The sequence below is a fragment of the Eschrichtius robustus genome, chromosome 1 (assembly GCF_028021215.1).
Source record: "Eschrichtius robustus isolate mEscRob2 chromosome 1, mEscRob2.pri, whole genome shotgun sequence".
Taxonomy (NCBI): domain Eukaryota; kingdom Metazoa; phylum Chordata; class Mammalia; order Artiodactyla; family Eschrichtiidae; genus Eschrichtius; species Eschrichtius robustus.
This window is the reverse complement of record NC_090824.1, coordinates 80,208,964-80,223,447: the sequence shown is the minus strand read 5'-3', so window position 1 is coordinate 80,223,447 and position 14,484 is coordinate 80,208,964.

Below are 14,484 nucleotides of genomic sequence, written 5' to 3'. Positions count from 1 at the left end.
GTTAAATAGTAGCTCATGGCATTATCGACACATATTAAAAAGGCCCCAAATCTTGGGGAGTCAGGGAGGGGAGCTGGCGGCTGCCTCGTAAAGGAGGAGAGATTGGGCGTCAGAGGAGGTGCCTGTGCAGCCCGCCGCCGCTGCCCAGGACCCCGCAGACTTCATCTCCCAGCTGTGGTCCCGGGCTGGAAGGCAGCGGGGAGGTCAAGCCGTCCAAGCATCAACGTTGACTTCAGGGCTGATCTAAAAGGCGCCTGGTGTTTGTTGAAGCAGAAGAAAGAGAAAGCAGTGGGGAGAGGAGGGGAGGGGGAGGGAGCCCCCATCAGCCCTTCTCCCTCTCTCCCTCTCTGTCTCCCTCTCTCCCTCCTTCCCTCCCTCCCTCTACCTCCCTGCTTCTCACTCTCACTCTCCCTCCATCTCTCCCTCTGCCTCTCTCCCTCTCCCTCTTTCCCTCTCCCTCTCTCCCTGTCCCCCTTTCCCTGTCCCTGTTTCCCTGTTCCGCTCTTCCGATACCTCATTCCCTCTCCCTCTCTCCCTCTCTCCCTCTCTCCCTCTCGTGCTCCCTCTCCCTCTCCCTCCACCTCCTTCCCTCTCCGGAGAGGGTGCCTGCTTCCTTCTCTGTCTCCCTCTCTGGAGAGGGAAGGAGGTGGAGGGAGAGGGATAGAGGGAGGGAGGGAAAGACAAAGGCGTCTCTCCCTCCCTCTCTCCATCTCCCTCACTCCCTCCCAGAGATGGAGAGACAGAGGAAGAGGCAGAGACAAGGGAGAGGGAGAGGGAGAGGGAGAGAGAGGGGGGAGGGAGGGAGAGAGAGAGAGGTGTCTTCCTCCCTCCCTTTCCCTCTCTCCCTCCCTCTCTCACTCTCCTGCTCCCTCTCCCTCTCTGGAGAGGGAAGGAGGTGGAGGGAGAGAGAGCAGGAGAGGGAGGGGGGAGAGGGAGAGAGAGGGGGAGAGGGAGAGAGGGATAGAGGGAGGGAAGGAAAGACAAAGACGTCTCTCCCTCCCTCCCTCTATCCCTCTCTCCCTCCCTTTATCCCTCTCTCGCTCCCTCTCTCCCACTCCCTCGCTCCCTCTCCTCCCTCTCCCTCTCCCTCCGTCTCTCCATCTCCCTCACTCCCTCCCAAAGATGGAGAGACAGAGGAAGAGGCAGAGACAAGGGAGAGGGAGAGGGAGAGAGAGGGGGGAGGGAGGGAGAGAGAGAGAGGTGTCTTCCTCCCTCCCTTTCCCTCTCTCCCTCCCTCTCTCCCTCTCCTGCTCCCTCTCCCTCTCTGGAGAGGGAAGGAGGTGGAGGGAGAGAGAGCAGGAGAGGGAGGGGGGAGAGGGAGAGAGGGATAGAGGGAGGGAAGGAAAGACAAAGTCGTCTCTCCCTCCCTCCCTCTATCCCTCTCTCCCTCCCTTTATCCCTCTCTCGCTCCCTCTCTCCCACTCCCTCGCTCCCTCTCCTCCCTCTCCCTCCGTCTCTCCATCTCCCTCACTCCCTCCCAGAGACGGAGGAAGAGGCAGAGACAAGGGAGAGGGAGAGGGAGAGAGAGGGGGGAGGGAGGGAGGGAGAGAGAGGTGTCTTCCTCTCTCCCTTTCCCTCTCTCCCTCCCTCTCTCCCTCTCCTGCTCCCTCTCCCTCTCTGGAGAGGGAAGGAGGTGGAGGGAGAGAGAGCAGGAGAGGGAGGGGGGAGAGGGAGAGAGAGGGATAGAGGGAGGGAAGGAAAGACAAAGTCGTCTCTCCCTCCCTCCCTCTATCCCTCTCTCCCTCCCTTTATCCCTCTCTCGCTCCCTCTCTCCCACTCCCTTGCTCCCTCTCCTCCCTCTCCCTCTCCCTCCGTCTCTCCATCTCCCTCACTCCCTCCCAAAGATGGAGAGACAGAGGAAGAGGCAGAGACAAGGGAGAGGGAGAGGGAGAAGGAGAGAGAGGGGGGAGAGAGGGAGAGAGAGAGAGGTCTCTTCCTCCCTCCCTTTCCCTCTCTCCTTCTTCTCTCCCTCTCTCCCTCTCCCTCTCTCCCCCCTCCCTCTGCTCCTCTCCCTCATCTCTGCCTCTCCCTCCATCTCTCCCTGTCTGAGAGGGAATGAGGGAGCGGGAGAGACGGAGGGAGAGGGAGAGACGGAGGGAGCGGGAGAGACAGAGGGAGGGAGAGGGAGAGAGGAAGGGAAAGGGCGAGGGAGAGGGAGGGAGGGCGAGACATCTCTCCCTCTCCCTCTCCCTCTCCCTCCCTTCCTCTCCCTCTCCTAGAGGGAGGGAGGGAGAGGGAGAGACAGAGGGAGAGGAGAGGGAGGGAGCGAAGGAGAGGGGGAGTCGGAGAAGGAGGTAGGGAGAGGGAGAAGGAGAGAGGGTGCCTGCTTCCCTCTCTGTCTCCCTCCCTCCCTCTCCGTGTCCCTCTCTCCCCCCTCTCCCTCTCCCTCTGTCTCTCCCTCTCTGGGAGGGAGAGAGGGAGAGGGAGCAGGAGGGAAAATGATGGAGGGATGGAGAGGGAGAGAGGGTGAGGGAGAGAAGGAGAGGAGGAGGAGAGAGGCAGAGGGAGGGAGGAAGAGACCTCTCCCTCCCTCCCTCTGCCTCCCTCCTTCTCCTCCCTCTTCTCCCTCTCTCTCCAACTCTCCCTCTCCCTCCATCTCTCCATCTCCCTCACTCCCTCCCAGAGAGGGAGAGACAGAGGTAGAGGCAGAGCGGAACACGGAAACAAGGACAGGGAAACAGGCACAGGGAGAGAGGCAGGGACAGAGGGAGAGGAGAGGGAAGAGGGAGAGGAAAGAGGGAGAGGAAAGAGAGGGAGGGAGAGAGGGAGAGACAGATGGAGAGAGAGGGAGGGAGAGAGAGAGAGGGAGAGGGAAAGAGGTAGAGGGAGAGCAGAACAGGGAAAGAGGGACAGGGAGGGAGAGAGGGAGGAGAGGAAGCAGGGAGAAAAGAGAGAAAGAACACACCATCTACATTTCTGTCAGATGACACCGGGGATCCTTACACAACCAGGAGAAAATAACACAGGGAGGCTCTTTCTCAGCTGGAACTGGCACTGCAGAGGGGGCCAAACACCACCAGGCTGGCCACACATGTCCAGCCGCCGCTCCAGCCCCGTCAGCCGTGAGTCCGGTCACCAGGGCTCTGAGTGTCTGCTCCAGGGAGCTGGGGTTCACCCTCTCACCGGGGAGGCCGGGCCAAGACCGCGGGGCCCCGGGCTGGACACATAGGGGGAAAAGCATCCCCACAGGACAGCTTGTGCGAGCAGATTCAGCTGCCAGATTCTAGAGGCCCGGGACCACCCTGTGGCCCGTGAAAAACAGGAGGCCACGAGGGTCTTGCATCGTGATTCCTGTCCGTTGGACTGTAAAGTTTATGTAGGGAATCTTGCAAACAGTGGTAACAAGGCTGAATTGGAACGAGATTTAGGCTATTACGGACCACTCTGAAGTGTGTGGGTTGCTAAAAGCCCTCCCGGCTTCGCTCTTGTTGAATGTGAAGATCCCCGAGATGCAGCCGATGCTGTCCGAGAACTAGATGGGAGAACACTATGTGGCTGCCGAGTAAGAGTGGACCTGTCGAATGGGGAAAAGAGAAGTCGAAATCGTGACCGCCTCCTTCTTGGGGTCGTCGCCCTCGAGATGATTATCGGAGGAGGAGTCCTCCACCTCCCACACATCTCCAAGATGGAGAGCCTTCTCCGTCAGCCAGAGCAGGTCCCTTTCTAGATATAGGAGAAGAGAGAGATGACTGTCCCAGGAGAGAAATCACAAGCCGTCCCGATCTTTCTCTAGGTCTCCTAGCCGATCTAGGTCAAATGAAAGGAAATAGAAGACCACTTTGCAAGAGGAGTGGTGTACAGGCAATAACTTCATTTGACAGGAGTATGTACAGAAAATTCAAGTTTGGTTTGAGACTTCTGAAGCTTGGTGCACTTTTTAAATGTTTTAGTTGTTCACATTTGTTTGTCTCTTGGGACAGTGACCCATAAAGGTGTCATTCTCTATGGTTTGAAATGGGTCACATGAGGCATGTGATATGAAGAATTGTTACCTTCCAATGTTCCCTTAAGCAAAATTGAATTTGCTTTGAATTTTTGGTCTTGCCTAGACTGATAATAAAACTTTAACTCCTGCCCACCTAAAGTGTGATGTTTACTATTATGGAAACAACACTGGCAAACGTGTAAAAGACTTTCTGTAGCTGGGATATGGTATGCAGCTGTAGTTAAGCAAGCAGTCTTTAAAAGGTGCTGTGAACACAAGCCAGCAGGTAAAAATGAAAGCCGCACCCTTACCCTAGATTAGAGGTTTAAAAATTCCACTAGTCTTCACACGGGACAAGAGGTTGTCCAGGGAGTTGAGAATCTAAGAAGTTACAAGGAAGTTAGTTTACCTTTGAGTTAGGTCATAAGTCCCCTCTGTGATTGCTGTACATGAATACATAGCTCTTTGTAATATTTTTTGGAAATCTGAGATGATCAAGATACCAATGTCCTGCCGGATTAAGAGTATTGTAGAGCTGAACTTTGAGTTACTGTGCAATTTTTTTTTTCATGCTGTCATTTGTAATATGTTTTGTGAGAATCCTTGGGATTAAAGTTTTGGTTGCAAAAGAAAAGAAGAAAAGAAAAGAATCCGCCTGCCAGTGCAGGGGACACAGGTTCAAGCCCTGGTCCGGGAAGATCCCAGGTGCCGCAGATCAACTAAGCCCGTGGGCCACAACTACTGAGCCTGCGCTCTAGATCCTGGGAGCCAGAACTACTGAGCCCCCATGCACAACTACAGAAGCCCGCACGCAACGAAGACCCAACGCAGCAAAAAAAAAAAAAAAAAAAAAAAAAGACGCTACTGGCCAGGTGATCAAGGGTAAAATCATTTGTCATAAGTCCCGTTGATGGTGTGTATCCTTGATGTGACCTGAGGAGAATGGCATTTTTATCTCTGTCTGGATCTTCCGCCCCAAACCCCATAACTCCAGACCAACCATAAGAAAACATCAGAAAACAAACAGACAAACAAATTGAGGGACAAAATACCTGACCAGTCCTCCTCAAAACTTTCAAGGTATCAAAACCCAGGGACATCTGAGAAATGTCACAGCCCAGAGGAGACTGGGACAGAAAAAGGATGTTAGGGGAAAACTAGGGAAATGCTAATGAAGTGTGGACTTTAGTTAATAACAATGTATCCATCTTGGTTCCTTAGTTGGATAAACATGTCATACTAACGTACTAACGTGTTGGAGATAGGGTTACTGGGTCAGGGTCCACGGCACTCTACACTCTGTACAGATCTTTGCCACTTTTTTGTAACTCTAAGCTATTCTAAAATTAAGCGAGTACTGAACAGAGATAAGAATGTTATTTCCCTGATTTGAACATGCCTGAGTTTCTTTTCATGGTCACATTTTTGCTATCTGGATGTGTCTTGGAATCAGTAGCAAAGGAGAGTTGCCAGCCCCTGGAAAGATGTGGGTGGTTTGCAGGTGGCTTGCTCTGGAGCTGAAGACCACGGTGGGAAGTCTGCAGCCTCGGGCTGCACTTAGAACCATGGGAGGGGATGGGCCAGCTCAGTTAGGGATGGAACCTATAAGTAAAACTTTTTTCTTTTCCATTATGGCTTATCACAGGATGTTGAATATAGTTCCCTGTGCTAGACAGTAGGATGTTGTAGTTTATCCATCCTATATTTAATAGTTTGCATCTGCTAACCCCAAACTCCCAATCCAACCCTCCCTCACTCTTTCTCCCCCTTGGCAACCACAAGTCTGTTCTCTATGTCTGTGAGTCTGTTTTTGTTTCGTAGACGAGTTCATTTGTGTCGTATTTTAGATTTCACATATAAGTGAGATCATATGATATGTGTCTTTCTCTTCTGACTTACTTCACTTAGTATGGTAATCTCTAGGTCCATCCACATTGCTGCAAATAGCATTATTTCATTCTTTTTATGGCTGGATAATATCCCATTGTATATATGTACCACATCTTCTTTATCCATTCATCCATCAGTGGACATTTAGGTAGCTTCCATGTCTTGGCTATTGTAAATAGTGCTGCAATGAACATTGGGGTGCATGTATCTTGTCTTTCTTTTTTTTTTCTTTCTTCCTTTCTTCCTCCCTTTCTTTCCTCCTTTCTTTCTTTCTTCCTTTCTTCCTTTATTTCTTTCTTCCTTTCTTTCTTCCTTGCTTCCTTCCCTTCTTTCTTTCTTTCTCTCTCTCCCTCTCTCTCTTTCTTTCTTTTTCTTTCTTTCTTTCTTTTTTTTTTTTGTCACACAGCATGTGAGATCTTAGTTCCCTGACCAGAGATGGAACCCATGCCCCCCGCACTGGAAGCACGGAGTCTTAACCACTGGAGCACCAAGGAGATCCCAGGGGTGTGTGTATAGTTTTGAATTAGAGTTTTCTCCAGATCTATGCCCAGGAGTGGAATTGCGGGACCCTATGGCAGCTGTATCTGTTGCTGCACGTCTCACATCAACCACCTGCACTCCAATCCTTGCTCTCAACGTCATCTTTGGGGAACCCAACCTGCGACAGGGACCTTGACAAGAAGAAATGGCTCAGGGAAAAGCTACCTGCACAGGGAGGAGATAGAGGCCATCGCCCCTGGGGTGCGGCGCGGAGAGTGGGCACAGAGATTTGTCATTTCACCCCCGATGCTCATCTCAGCCCTCCTGGCTGCCCCACTCTAGGTCACCTCGGGATACAGAGGTGACCCGGTTAGAGTCCCTGCCTGTGCAGGAATCTGGGGGCACCAGCGGGTCTGAATAATATTAGTGCAGGGTCTCCCCTGCGGCACTGGGGTTATTCGGGGCGGGTCATCCTCTGCTGAGGGCCCCTCCTGGGCACTGTGTGGGGTTTAGCAGCAGCCCTGGCCACACCCCTTTGATTCCAGGGGCCCCTCCCCCCCAGTTGTGACAACCACAGATTTTCCCCACACATCACGGAAGAACTGGGTGAGGCGGGGGCAGGATGGCCCTGGGCGAGGACAGCTGTGTTGAAGCAACCAGCCTGGCCCAGGGCAAGGTCTGCCCCAATCCCGTCAGCGCCTGCATTTAGACCTGCCCCTTTCCTCTCCCACCTCCTCTGCCCTGCAGTGGTCTCCGAGACATCATCGCCATGTGATAAATCACACCTTCTCAGTCGACTGTTTGCTGCCCTCGCTAGAACGTGAGCTCTTTGAGGACAGGGATGCTGTTATGTCCCCAGCACCTAGAAGAGTGTCTGCTGTGTAGTAGATGCTTCATAAATACTTGCTGAATAAAGGAGTTGAATAAAGGGATGAGTGGATGGATGAATGAAGGTTACAATGGAAGGAGGGGGGAGATTCCCTTTCTGGCTCTCGGGGGTTGGGAGATCAAGTGAAAGATCCGTCCTAAATAGGCTGATCAGCCTTCTGGGGTTCCCCGGGACTGAGGGTTTCCCCAGAGTTCCAGCGCTCAAACCTGAGCGGTCCTGGGCAAACTGGGGGCGGGTGTTGGTCACCCTATCTAAACACAGTAACAATTCCAGCTGCAATAGCAATGGCCAATGACCTCTATGGTCTTATTGACCATGCACAGTTCTTTACCTGGCAGGGAAGGGTGGGCCGGGATGGGAATTCTGGTGATCCAGGGCGGGTGAGGGCACACCCCGGGCTTGTGTAGGGGAGTCCAGGAAGGTTCTGGAGGAAGTGACAGTGACACAGGGGGGAGGGAGGAGTCTAAGGAAGAACATCCCACATGACAACGTGTGCCAAAGGCCCTGGGCCCAAGGTCACACCTGACCAGGGCTTGCCTTTTTTTTTTTTTCTAATTTACTTTTTCCCACATGGATATGCAATTGTCCTAATGCCATTTATTGAAAACTCCTTAATTTCCCCACTTTCTGTCATATCAAGTTCTCATAGATCTGTTTCTGGACCTTTATTCTATACCATAGAGCTATACGTCCCATCCTTGCACGACTAGGGCTGTTTCATCACTATAACTTTATTTTTTATTCATTTATTTTTCTTGGCCATGCCGTGCGGCATGTGGGATCTTATTTCCCTGACCAGGGATCGAACCCGCGCCCCCTGCCAGTGGAAGCTCGGAGTCTTAATCACTGGACCTCCAGGGAAGTCCCCAGGGTTTGCTTTGACATCCATCGAATGGTGGCAGGTGGGCACGGGGAGCAGCTGTCTGTGAGCCATCCTGTGTAGAAATGCAGGCTGGAGGGGAGGACAGATGGAGCGGGAGGGGAAGAAGCGGAGGAGGGAGGGAGGGCGGGCGAGAGACAGACAGAGCATGAAAGCTGAAAAGAGCTCCTAGTGCCGGGAGCCTTGGAGCCAGAGCCTGGGAGCCAGGGTGACTGGCTCTCCTCCCTGGTGTGTGTGTGTGTGTTGCGGGGGGTGGCTCTGGGCTTCTCAGGCTGGGAATGGGGTGCACAGAGCAGGGACGGAGCAGGGACCCTTCTCTCTGGGACCTCGTGGGCCATCCTCAGCTCACAAAGCTGAGCCACTCCTGGCCCTACGAGTGGGGGGGCTTATCCTCCCTGTCCCCTGGATCACACCCCCTCACACACAACTTCCCCGTGTGTGTTCCCAGCAACCAAGAGAATCTGTTTTTAAAAGATTTGGGGGAGGGGGGTAAACATACAAACAAGAGCAGAATGGATACTTTTACAGAATGTGAATGGCTCTGTGTAAGCCCACCCCCAGGGTAACCACAGTCCTGACCTCTAACACCCTTGACGAGTCAGCCTTGGTCTGGGCTTGCGGACCCACGGAAGCTTCCTCATCCCCTCCTTCAGATCCCGTCTCTCCCTTGGCGTCTTTGTGAGAAGCACCCGGGGAAGTGGGACTGCTAGGCTGTACTGCTGCTAGAACTCCACCTGGGCTCCACCAGGCTCCAGCCCCCCACCCTGTGCACCTCTCTGACCCTGAGGCACCTCAACTGGTAGCAGCCGCATCACCTTCCCTCCTGGGTCTTGTGACACTTAAGGGAGACACCGCAAGGACAAGCCTTTGGCTCCCTGGCTGGCAAAGAGCAGGTGCTCAATTGTCATAAGTGTCCGTATCAGTGAGGGTTCTCCAGACAAACAGAATCCATAGGGTGTGTGTGTGTATATACACACACACGTACATATGTACACGCGTACAAAAATATACAGCAGTGTATCTATGCAGTATGCATACACACATATACACATATAGTATATACAATACACACCTACCTGTATACACACATATAAAAGGCATAGTTTGTATATCTACAGTATGTATACACACATATGCACATAACATATACAATACCCACATACATAGACACTATACATACACACATATAAAATGCATCGTTTGTATGTATACAGTATGCACACATACGTATAACGTATGCAATATACACACCTAGGTACATATATGTCATACATATAGACACATACAAAGATATTTAGGTGTGTATATAGACAGTATACATACATACACATATAATACATGCAATACGTACACGTACATACATATAGACACACATATACACCTACATATAAAAGCATATAGCATAAAAATATATATGTACTGTATATATAAATTCATCGTATGTACACGTACATATATCATATATATCAGATATATACATATATACAATGTATACACACACATACACACCTATATGTAAATATGCGCATGTACATACACATATAAATACATACGCAAGTGTGTATATAACAGTATATACATATATACATGTAACACCTAGAAACATATACACATACAGGTATACAACATATATACACACCTATATATAAATACACACTGTATACATACATACAGTGTACATAAACTGTATATCTACACACACCCATATATCAATATATGGGTGTGTGTATATACACAGCATGTTCACATTTATAAAATGTATACTATATATATGCACATACATACATGTATACAATATATACACACAAATATATAGGCTTGTATGTATACTGTATATAGTACTTACACATATACTACAAACGCACGCACATATAAACATATGTGTATACATATATATAATATGTATGCACACATATACAAATTAATAGGCTTGTATATATTCAGTATTTTTACATATATAGTTTTGTTTTAAGGAGTTGACTCATGTGACCGTGAGGCAGGCAAGTCAGGGCAGGACTCTGGGCTGGAGACACAGGGAAGAGCTGATGTCCCAAGGCCATTGGAGGAACAGTTCCCTCTTTCTTCGGAACCTCATTTTTCTCTCCAGTCCTTCAGCTGATGGACCAGGCCCACCCACGCCACGGCATTGACAATCTCCTTTACCCAAAGTGGACCAATTTCAGTGTTCATCTCTTCTGAAAAATACCTTCCTGGCCACATCTGGAATAATGTTTGTGGTTGCCGGGGCCCCACGCAGTGCGCACATGAGATTAACCATCCCCGTGGCGATGATGACACTTTATTTTCTCCCTTGACCATTGTCACTACTATTCCAATTAAAATGGCAGCGCCATGAGGGCAGGGCATTTCCTTTTTTGCCAGTACTGAGCGTCCAGGGTCTGGTGCCTAGCATAGGCTAAATACAGGGCATTTTTGTGAACAGAAGCCGGGATTCCGGCTGTCATATTTAATGAGGAATTATAGTCTTATTATTGGGTAGGGGTGTGTGTGTGTGTGTGTGTGTGTGTGTGTGTGTGTGTGTGTGTCACGGTACGTCAAGGGCGGGAGTCGAACCCGCCACCCCAAGCCCCGAGGGGGTCTCCCCGGGTCCCGACTTCGGGCCGGTGCGGGTGGCCGGGGGCAGCCGAAGACGTGCGTGCGTGCGTGCGTGCGTGCGTGCGTAGGTGGAGCGGGCGAGTCCACGGGGTGGGCGGCGCGCGCGCGCCGCGAGTGAGTGGTTCAGCCCGGCCCCGGCTCATTGTGCTCGCCTCACGCCGGCCCGAGTTGGCGGCAGCGCTGGAGGTCCCGGGCCTGTGACCACAAAGAGGGAGCCGGGGGCCAGACGGGAGCGCGGCGGCGGCGGCGGCGGCGGCGGCGGTGGCTGAGGTCCAGGCCAGGCCCCCTCCCCTCAGCCTCCCGCCCGCCCGCCCCCGCCTGCCCCGCCCCCGCCGGCGGGCGTCCCGCCCCTCCCCCCAACCGCCAGACTAGCCTGGTGCGGGGGCCGCGCGCGAAGACATGGGGGAGAAGTTGGAGCCCAGGCTGGAGTCGTCCGTGGGGGCCGAGCCCGCCGTCTACCCGTGGCCGCTGCCGGTCTACGTGAGTGCCACCCGTCCCCTCTTCCCGGACCCCCGCCCCTCTTCCCCCACGGCGCGCGCTGAGCCCACCGAGAAACGGAGCGACTCGAGTCGCCAGACCCTCTTTGGAGCCCCCCTTCCCGCCCCGCCGTGGTTCTCCGCGGCCGTGTCCAGCCCCCGCGCGCAGGGTGGGCAGAGGGGAGCCGGGGCCGGCCGGGGGCGCAGACTCGGCCGCGGGGACCCCGCGCTTCCGAGGGGCGCCCGAGGCGGGCTGCCGTTGGCTCTGTAGGGCTGGGGACCCCGGTCCCCCCGGGCCTGGACTGCCGGCGGGCTTGCCCTTCCGTACTTCATGATCTGACATGTAGGGTTTCTTTTTCCTGGTAGTTTATTCTTAGCGCTGTCAACGTGCTTAGCTTTTTTATTTTTGAGGACACCCTTTCCTTCCTCTCTCCAGTTTTTTGTGTTTTTGTTTTGTGGTGTTTTAGTTAGGCATTTTGTCCCTCTGATCTTGAGTGGGTGGGCTGGCTGGACCCTTGGAGAGGAGGCGTTGTCTCCCCTAATTTGAGTGGGTGGGCTGGCAGGGCCCTTGGAACGGAGGCATTGTGTCCTGTAATTTTAGTGGGTGGGCTGGCTGGACCCTTGGAGAGGAGGCATCCTGTCCCCTGATCTTGAGTGGCCTTTGGCAAATGACACGCCGAACGGAAATTTACACAGGCGTCCGGTGATTCCAGAAATGCAGGGTGTCCGGGCAGGTGGGCGCCTTGCCTCTCGTCCCCCGTGGCGGCGTGGTGCGCGTGTTGTTGTCTCAGGGTTTACGCTTGGGCCCTGCAGCCCACCTTCGGGAGGGAAAGCGCAGCGGGCGCCTTGGGCCGGCGCCTTTGGGGCGCCCTTTCGTGCGCTCGGCTTGCGGGGGACCGGCCTGCAGGGGAGCCGGCGGGGAAGCCCGCGCGACCCGCCGCCCCTCGCGCGGGCTCCGTGTGTCTCAGTTTGTGGAAACTGTGTCGCGGCCGGGTGCGGGTCGGGACGCTGGGACCGCCTGGGAGCCGTTGTTGACTCCGGTCCCCGGTTCTCCGCAGTTCTCCGAGGTCGGAGGGTTTCCAGCCCGCCACTGCGCGCTGGCGCCTTCTATTTTTTTGCTCTTCCTGTGGCCAGAGGCGCGGCTGAGTTGTGCACCCATCCCTCACTCTCCGTGTCCCTCTTCCTTTATTGTCTGGTTACTCGCTGGTTACTTTCCTCCCTCCCATTTTATCATTATCTGTGAGTTTTATTAACATGACGTTTACTCCCTCTTTTAAATTAATAATGAAGGAAACTGTGAAATGGTACTTTTATCTTTAATGGCTGATGCTGTAAAAGTGACAATTGCAATGCAAGCATCTTTCCCTCACTTGACTCCTGTCATGCATCTCAGTAGTGTCTCTGTGACAGGACTTGAAATGATAGCACCCACATCTCTTGCAGCTCATTCACACTGAAGGGATATAATCCTCGGTTTGCTATCACAGCCACTTGCCCAGCTCAGACTGTGATGTCACAAACCAAAGATGATTCTCCCTCAGCAGGAAGAAGCCGGAGAGATGAATCTCCCCCATGATGGACCATCAGCCTTATTCAAATTTGGTCACTTCATGAAGAAAAATTAACCATAATAAAGATCAAAGATACCGGCTAGTTGAAATACCCTGTTGAATTAAGCTTGAAAAACTTTTCCATGATACTGGAATGAAGGAAGTTCTTTCAAAATTCTAAGGAAAAATTTGAGAGTTATAATAATGCAGATATCAGTAAATATTTATGGAATTAAAAATATTATGTAGTGCTGGTCCCTTTAAATGTTAACACTTAAAAATAACTTATAGGTATGTTTCTTATTTTCTATGCAAAATTATGTGGCTTGCTATTTCAGACAAAGATGACGTATCAATCTGAAAAGAGTCGGCAAAGACACAAAATGGATGTACTTTCTCTTGACCTATACACCTACTTTTATGTTCTCATGGTTTAAATAAAAAGTACAGCTTTTGGGTTATTTAAGAAGAGCAGAAGCTAAAAATACAGTACTAAATATCATTGCAAGGATTTGGTAGCCAAAACATTTGCTCCATTTCTAGGAAAGAATCCATTAAGACAAAATTATATTACTTTTATAATATAATACTTTTTATATCATGTGCGCTTGAAAAACATTCTAAGTTACAGAAACAATTAGACAGTCATTGAGTACTCCCCAAGATGTTCAAAATCTCTTTAGTTGTTAAATCTATCAACACACAACACAAAAACTCTCATAAATAAACCACATCTTCAGGTATCCAACCAAATCTTCTAGCATAAAATTCCTTATCCGTTTGTACCCATGAGATGCTAAAGTTGAAGCAGTTTTCAACTTGAATCATTGATAAATGATGTGTTAAAAATTAGCTAATGTTTTTATTCTTTACTTTTTCACTTAAAATGAAGAAGAAACTGTAGATTGGGCTAATTTGGAATAAATTGCTATAGAGTTGTTTTTGGAAAGCTGTTATTTAAATCTCAATAATCATTATTCAGAATGGGTTATTATAGAGGAATAGCTTGATTTAGATAGGAAAGAGAAATGAAGGTTCACTGGGACTGATGCTAACCAGGGCTAAAGGGGAGGTGGGTTTGCTCATCCATTGTCTTTAGAAGATAAATCATAGAAGCAACGTCCCTAACCTGGTGGGACCTGGGTCTCTTTGTACATTACAATGAGTAAATAAAATCCAGAAGACTTGAGGAATGTCATTTTATACCCCCTTCAGTTCTATCTATTGGAAGCAAATTGTTTGAGTATAATATTGTTAATCTCTTCTTTTTGCCTAAGTTAAACAATTCTTTGAGTTGAAATAGTTTTGTAACTTAAAAAATATATGCCTATTTTCAAAGCATGTCAGGTTACAAAATATAATGAGGAAAAAGATGAATTCTTAAGGGTTCAGGTCCATGTCAGTACAGTTAAAAAATACTTTTAGTGAGGGCTGGTGTACAAAGTATTTTGAAATTTTTAAATAAACATTTTTCTCTGCAACAAATTGATACACTACAGTATTACTGCTTGTATTTGAATTGCTGCTTTCCTTTACTGGAAAATGACGGGTGAATTTCTGTAATGAATTCCGACTTATGACATTTAAGGTTATTTATAGACTGTCTTGAAGAGAGTGATGGGATCATGTAATTTACTCTATTAATTAAAAGTTGAAAGAAGGAAAGAATTCAGTGAAATGGAAGAATTTCAAATTTGACTTATCAGGCAAGTACTGAATAATTACTTTAGATAGATTTCCCTATATTATCGGAAGATAATCTCCTATATCATCTCTTA